Here is an 8,467-nt window from a genome sequence, read left to right as displayed (position 1 = left end):
CTAGTGCAACTCAAAATGGTGAGTGGATCAATCCAGCACGTAAGTGGTCCTGTTCTCAGTGGTTGGTGGCCTCACAAGCCCTAGTTGCCGTATCTGTTTATGATACCCTGCTTGCAGATAAGAGAAGCAAGGAGCCTCAGGGCGCATGTGAAAAGAACAGAAGAAGAGCTCTGCAGGATCAGACCAAAGGACAATCTAGTACAGCATCCTTGAGGGATGCGGGTGGCGCTGTGGTCTAAACCAATGAGCCTCTTAGGCTTGCCAATCAGAAGATTGGCGGTTCGAATCAGGGCTGTAGCTGTGTGTGTGTGTGTGAGGTGGACCCTCCCCCCCCGGGGCGCAGGCGCCCCCCCCACAAAATTAGCTAAAATATTCCGTCATAAGAAAAGGTTTTTAATAGAGGGTGAATTGAATGCGGGGGGGGGGGGGGCTGGAAGAGGTGGAAAGAAGAGCTAATTTGTCTGTGGTTAGGGGGTACAATCTGGACGGTTCTGCCGGGGGCGCAAGATCACCTAGCTACGGCTCTGGTTCAAATCCCTGCAACGGGGTGAGCTCTTGTTGTTCGGTCCCTGCTCCTGCCAACCTAGCAGTTCGAAAGCATGCCAGTGCAAGTAGATAAATAGGTACCACTGCGATGGGAATGTAAACAGTGTTTCCGTGCGCTCTGGTTTCTGTCACGGTGTTCCGTTGCACCAGAAGTGGTTTAGTCCTGCTGGCCACATGACCTGGAAAGCTGTCTGTGGACAAATGCCGGCTCCCTCAGCCTGAAAGCGAGATGAGTGCCGCAACCTCATAGTCACCTTTGACTGGACTTAACTGTCCAGAGGTCCTTTATCTTTCCTAACCCAGTATCCTGTTCTTGCAGTGGCAAACTAGATGCTTACGGGAAGCCCAGAAACAGGACCCAAGTTCAACATCGCTCCCCCCTCTTCCGTATGGTGTTTGGTCCCCATCATGCACTCAGTTCTCAGCTGATGAGACAATTTATTTGGTGGCAAGGAAACTTCAGGCTGGATGCAGGCATACATACAGTAAAGCCTTGGTAGACCTGTTGTCTTTGTCCATGGGGCTCTCTTGGCAGGGGTACTGGAGTGGCTTGCCAGTTCCTGCTCCAGGTGGATCACGTTTGGTCAAAACTCTCCACCATGAGCTGTCCATCTTGGGTGGCCCTGCACGGCGTAGCTCATAACTTCTCTGAGCTATTGAAGCCCCTTTACCGCGGCAAGGCAGTGATCCATGAAGGGAAGGCATTCTTAAGGAAATCAGCCCTGAGTTCTCACTGGAAGGAAAGATCCTGAAGCTGAGGCTCCAATACTTTGGCCACCTCGTGAGAAGAGAAGACTCCCTGGAAAAGACCCTGATGTTGGGAAAGATGGAGGGCACAAGGAGAAGGGGACGACAGAAGATGAGATGGTTGGATAGTGTTCTCGAAGCTACCAGCATGACCAAACTGCGGGAGGCAGTGGAAGACAGAAGTGCCTGGTGTGCTCTGGTCCATGGGGTCACGAAAAGTCGGACACGACTAAACGACTAAACAACAACAGACCTGTTGTATGGACTAGAGCACAGCTCCCATTAGCACTCCCATTCCTTAGAAGTCAGTGAAGAGCAGGCAAATACTTTCCCCACACCTTTATTCAAATGTGACGGAGCCACTGGGAGTCAGAAAGGTGTTGCATACAAGTGCGATTAGTAAGAAAATGAGGAAAGAGGAAGGGCCACATAGTTCAGCGCTTGAGCATCTGCTTTGTAAGCAAAAGGTCCCAGCATCTCAATTCCCAGCACCTCCAGGTATGGCTGGGAAGAGATCCCTTTTTTGATTCATGGAGAGCCAAAGTGGAAAAGTACTGAGCTAAATGGGACAAAGGCCTGGCTAGCTATAAGGCATCTTCCTTTGTTCCTGCGATAGTAAACAGGAAAATAAGGTTGCATTCCTGTACATTACTTACCTGAGTGTCAGTCCCAATGAACTCAGTAAGGGTCTGACTTTTGAATAGACTTGTGTAAAAAAAAAGGTAAAGGACACCTGACAGTTAAGTCCAGTCGTGAACGACTCTGGGGTTGCGGAGCTCATCTCGCTTTACTGGCCGAGGGAGCTGGCGTTTGTCTGCAAACAATTTTTCCAGGTCATGTGGCCAGCATGACTAAGTCGCTTCTGGCAAAACCAGAGCAGTGCACGGAAACGCCGTTTACCTTCCCGCCAGAGCAGTACCTATTTATCTACTTGCACTTTGACATGCTTTCGAACTGCTAGGTTGGCAGGAGCAGCGACCGAGCAACGGGAGCTCACCCTCTCACGGGGATTTGAACCGCTGACCTTCCGATCGGTAAGCCCTAGGCTCAGTGGTTTAGACCACAGCGCCACCTGCGTCCCCTAGACTTGTGTAGGATTGCTTTATAAGCCTTTATAAGCCTATACATCCTTGATTTGGGGGTTCACATTATCTCACGAAAGCCACTGGTGCCATCCTGTATCACAACAGCACTCCTTGTTGCGCATGCGTTTGAAGTGGCTGGCGCACGCACGGGGTCAGTGTTCGAACAAATAGACATTGGGTTGCCAAGCTAACCGCATCTCCTAATTCTGGCCTCGCTCAGTCAGGTGCAAACACTCAGAGGCAGAGAGGCTTCTCAGCAAAAGTATTTGCCTTCCCTTTTATAGATTTGCTTTGCTTCTATTTTAGCCCGGCCGGCTTCTCTTCCCTACCTGCCAAAAGGAACTTGAGTGTTTGTTGCTGCTGTTTGTTTTGGACGCTCCAGATGTGCTTTACATACTTACTGGGAACAACTGCAGACACCAGGCAATAATAATAATAATAGGAATAATAATAATAATAATAATAAAGATTTAAAAATTTGCACTAAACAACAACAAAAGCTGGTGTGTGCGAAGTCAAAACTAGTCCACTGTACAGAGATTCAATTTGCATTTGTTTTCCCATCCACTTTTGGCCTCTAGCTCTGCCCATGCGGCCCTCAAAAGGTTGAAAGAATGGAATGTGGCCCTCGGGTTCCACCTCTGCGTTAAAGGAACAGAGGCCACCTCTGTTGCAATCTTATTGCCATTGTTTCTATTTAAGTTATACTAATAATTCCAATATTTTTAACATCTATGCATATATACATTAGCATGTTCTTTCTTTCTTTCTTAAATCTGTGTCTTCTTTTCTCAAAGTTTGTGAGTCTGGCGAGTTAGTGGGCCATCAAGTGCCCTAATGGCAAATAACAACAAAATAACATCATGGAAAGAATTGCGTAGTTACAGCTCGATTCCATATATATATTCTTTTATTTTATTTTTTAAAGTCTTTTTTCCTGGAAACAAAACAAGCAGTGTCACAAAATTCTCTGTTTTGTTTCAGAAGACGACGGCTGGAACATTTAGATCTGCAAAGAACAATGGAGAACAGTCTGTTAGAAAGAAGTCATTATCCACCATCAGTGACTTTCAAATGCCGTGAGATGCTTTGTTGTACTCATTCCTGCAGTAATGAAGTCTAAAAGTTTTTCCTCCATCTTCTTTGACAGCTCCTTTCCTCCCCACTCCCCAGCAACAAAGCACATCTGCACTTCCCTCTCCCCAGGAATGAGCTGTGGCAAATCAGCTCCTAAATTGAAGTGCTCAAAACCTTTATTTTGAAAAGCTTGAATGGTGTCCATCACAAGTAGGAACCCTGAAAACCTTCCTTTTAAGGTGCTTATGGAATGCTCTTATCTGGTGCGGAGAGAGATTGTGGGGGGGGGGGGGAGATGTCAGATTCACGCTCATTTAAATAATTTGACAGCTTCCAAGAAGACATTGATGAGCATCGCATTCAAGTGTCAAAAAAGAAAGATAGAGTAGATGAGCACACAAAAAATAGTAAAAAAATATTAAAAATCAGGATTTGCATTTAGCTGTTAAATGCAATGCATTATAATCCCATTAACGCTCCAGAAGTTTAGAACCAGGAATAAATTTGCAGTGTGAATGCTTTTGAATTGAAAACTCTCTTGAGCTTCTCCTCCCCTCTAGAAATGTGGAGAACATAGGAAGCTGCCTTATATTGATTCAAACCAATGATCCATCTTGCTTAATATTGTCCCATCTTCTGCTGATGCTAAGAAGGATGTTATCTGCCAGGTTTAAGTCATCTGCCAGAAATTCAATATACCATTGAAACAACACACACAGGAAGGGAACCCAAAGTAGAAATTACGGGTTGTTTTCAGCTAAATTTTACTCAGATTCGACCTATTGAAATGAATTTGCTTAAGTTAGTGATTGATCTTCACTGATTTTAGTAGATCCGTTCCTGAGTAGGACGTGGTTGACTCAATGTTTGCAGTACCAAATTTTAAACACTTCTACAAAGACTGGGGGGCAGGGATGGAACTTGTGGCTCACATAAAGGGATGACCTACATTTTCTCACATAATCAGAGTACAGTGGTACCTCAGGTTAAGAACTTAATTCATTCTGGAGGTCTGTTCTTAACCTGAAACTGTTCTTAACCTGAGGTATCACTTTAGCTAATGGTGCCTCCTGCTGCCATAGCCGTGCAATTTCTGTTCTTATCCTGAAGCAAAGTTCTTAACCCGAGGTACTATTTCTGGGTTAGCAGAGTCTGTAACCTGAAGCATCTGTAACCTGAAGCGTCTGTAACCCGAGGTACCACTGTACTGATCTGAGATGCTGTATAGGTGTTCCCTATGGTTACATTTGCCCTACCCCCCCTCCCAGTTTATTGCTGCTTTGGTGAGCTACAGTGACCACGTTTCCATGTAACAGTGAGCCAGGCATGAGGAACCTTTGACCCTCCAGATGTTGCTGAAGTACAGTTCCCATCAGCCCCAGCAAGCATGGCCAATGGCCAGGGATGATGGGAGTTGTAGTTCAGCAACCGTGTCCTACCAGATCAAATTTTTATCTGTAGTCTCATCTGAGACATTGCAGAGCAGACAGTATAGAGCTGGCTGGACCAGTGGTCTCAATATAAGACAGCTTCATATATGTATTCACATGCGCCGGGGGCATGCATGAATAATGTGTAGAACAAATTCACGTGTACGTTCAGCATTGTTGAAATTCAGCACTAAACAAATCTCATCAAGCCTGTTGTCAGTAATTCCTAGTGTTATTTCTTGGGAAGAGTCCAAGGAGGGGAGACTTACAGTACTTTGGTAAAAACATCAGATGCTCCTTTCACCACAAGCAAATGAGGTACGATTGCACAAGCACTTTGAGATTCTGTTTCTTTGCACTCAGCAAACTCTCTGTTTTCTCTCTCTCTCTCTCTCTCTTGGCCAAAGAGATCAGGCCTTCCTTTTGATCTGTGTGTACTACTTCCCAGCTAGTTTATTAGCTGGAAAGTAGCAAACAATGCCATCCAGGAGGTCATGTCAGTTTCTTACAAGGCTTGCAGCACGGCATTCGCCCTGCTGGCTCCACAGTTCGTTGTGGGGATTACTGCGCAATCTGATTTATAAGAAGGGATCTCTGGGGACATAAGCCCCCCCGTATAATTGAGCAGGAAGACTGTTTACACCGAATCACACCAGAATACCAAAGATCAAAGTTGATTGCTATCGCTTGCCAACGGTGCAGAACTTTATCAACCTCCAAGCTTTGGATAGCAGCAATCGCGCTAAAATTATGAGGCTGGAACATAACCCGAAAGACTGATCCCTGCCTTGTGGAACCTCCTGTGTGTCTTAAACCACAACCCTCCCAATTCGCTTTAATCTCCCTATATCCTATCTTCTCTAATGATCCTCATCCTGATTGGAGCACGCCGTAAGCAAAGAGGAGATAGAAATATGACCCTGTAGCAGAACCACCTGTCTGATGAGAGGAAAGGCCAAATCTCTGCATGCAGAAGATCCCCATTTCAGACCTCAGCATCTCCAGGTAAGCAGGAGAATGTCCTCAGTCTGAAATCCCAGACAACGCTGAACTAGATGGACTGAGAGCCTCACTTAGTATGAGGCAGCTTCCAAAGTTCCTCAGAATTGTATTAACAAACTATGGGGGAAATGAGACCAGGAACTCACGAGATGGAAGAGTGGTAACAAATGCCTTCACCAAATCCAGACATAGCTGACCATCAACTTTTAAGGCTGATTCCAGTCTGCTTACAAGTCAAATATGGTGGTTAGTTCAGCTTTAAATACCAAAGGAAACCTTCTCTGACTTCAGATGGAACTGTTCTGTTTTATTTTGGGTGTTGGAAACACAAGCAGACTATGAAAAACTCAAAAAGTTTATCTCCAATCTGAACAAATGAGCAACAAAACAAGAAACAAGGACTTACCAACTCCTACATTTTCTCTGCCCTTTCCAGGTACAGTCCATGCCTAAAAGCTCTGTGTCTAAGTGCCCTTTTTTTGTCCCAGGGCTTTCCCTGTGAAAACCTGCTCTTTAAAACTCAATTGGAGCAAACGGCAATACACAGAAAACCTGAACAGACGTCTGCTGCAACCAAGTGCTAAAGAGTGAATTTTCGCAGGGAAAGCTCTGGGGCGAAACAAAACTAAATGCTCAGACACAGAGCTTTTAAGTGTGGATCTGTGCCTGGAAAGAGTGAGGTAAAAGGTAGCTGTGGATGTGTCCTGGGATTCTGAGCAAGTCCAACCTTCCTTTTGTGCCACACTTTAAAGCGCCGTGTCTGAGCGGGTTTTGTTTTCATCCTGGCACTTTCCCCCAGGAAAACGGGTGGTTTGCTGCTGAATCTGAGCAAATGGCAGCTGGGTTTTCCTCAAATTGCAGTTTGCTCCTATTCAGTGGTGAAATGCAGGTTTTCCCAGGGAAAGATCCGGGATGAAAGCAAAAAACACGCTCTGACACAGAGCATTAAAGTCCAAAAGAAGCACAAAAAGAAGTCTGGGTGAGCCCTCAGTGTAAGTAAGAGCAAAATGCAGATAAACACAGCAACCTTGAACTTCACTTATACTTAAATGATGCCTGACCTTGACTGTAATTCAGGGAAGAGACTTGGTTGAAGATGGATGGCACAGTGATAATAACCATATTTGGGCATCTACAAACCATGTGATTCCAATCACATGAGGGGAAGAGAGTGGGCCCATGCTTGGTATACCCCCCCAAAAAAAAACCCATCCACATGTTGCAGGTCAGGGAGAGGTCTGAAGTTAAGGGGTTGGCTGAACCTGTATAGGCTCCCTTGCAATTCGGAAGCCGGGGCAAACCTAGGAAAGGAGATGTAATTCTTTCAGACTGGATCTGAACACTTGTTCCTTTAACATTTTTTTAAAAAACTCCCATTTTGATTTCTCTCCCTCCCACCACCCTCAAATAGTTATATAGAACTTTTCTTTGGGTGGGGGCATAGTCGCCAACTCCTAGGGGCCAAGGTCTCTTTGGCTCCCCTCAATGAAATATTTGAGGTGGCCCACCAGTTGATTGGGACGCGGGTGGCGTTGTGAGTTAAACCACAGAGCCTAGGGTTTGCTAATCAGAAGGTCGGCGGTTCGAATCCCCGCAACAGGGTGAGCTCCCGTTGCTCAGTCCCTGCTCCTGCCAACCTAGCAGTTCGAAAGCACGTCAAAAAGTGCAAGTAGATAAATAGGTACCGCTCCGGCGGGAAGGTAAACGGCGTTTCCGTGCGCTGCTCTGGTTCGCCAGAAGCAGCTTAGTCATGCTGGCCACATGACCCGGAAGCTGTACGCTGGCTCCCTCGGCCAGTAAAGCGAGATGAGCGCCGCAACCCCAGAGTCGGTCACGACTGGACCAAATGGTCAGGGGTCCCTTTACCTTTACCAGTTGATTGGCATTGCCATTCAAAGGGTATGCATGTGCCACATCTTGTGATCAATTATTTGAGGCGGGGCTCAACTGAGGGCCCCCCATATTTAAGTTGGTATCCCTGGTCGGGGGACAATGAAATATACCCACTGCCGGGGGGAACCCCCTTCAAGCATGCGGTGCAATCTAGTATGCTTCTGTTCAGACAGCTGGTGACCATTGGACCTGGTGGGGCAGCCAAGGGGGTCACAAGAGACAGGACCAACTTGTTCTGGTTTTCTTTCCATTCTTCTCCCTGTGGACACTTAAGCAATGCAGCAGTAAAAATACAAGTTGGGCTCTGCCTGACCTTGCCCAGGGAACTAGCCTCACACACTCAGAGGTGAAGAATTCAGTGGGGCTTACTCTGAGCTTAGTGGGTACAGAATTGCAGCATCAAACTGTAGATCTAAGGCAGGGATGGGGAACCTGTGATCTTCCAGGAGATGTGGAATTGTAACTCCCGTTATTCCTGACCACTTGCCATGGTGGCTGGGGCTGATAGGACTTGGGAGTCCAGCAGATTTCCGGACGAAAGGGCAGAAAATGAGCTCTCCAACATTCTGTGCAAACATTGGTTTATTCTAATTCACAGCATCCTCCTGCTATTCTTATTACGTATGTAAGTCCAAAGTGTGGGAAGCCTGACACCCTCTGTTAAATTGCCTTTGCTTTGACCTCTTT

Source organism: Podarcis pityusensis (assembly GCF_964106645.2).
Source record: "Podarcis pityusensis genome assembly, chromosome: 6".
Taxonomy (NCBI): Eukaryota; Metazoa; Chordata; class Lepidosauria; order Squamata; family Lacertidae; genus Podarcis; species Podarcis pityusensis.
This window is presented reverse-complemented; position numbering follows the sequence as displayed.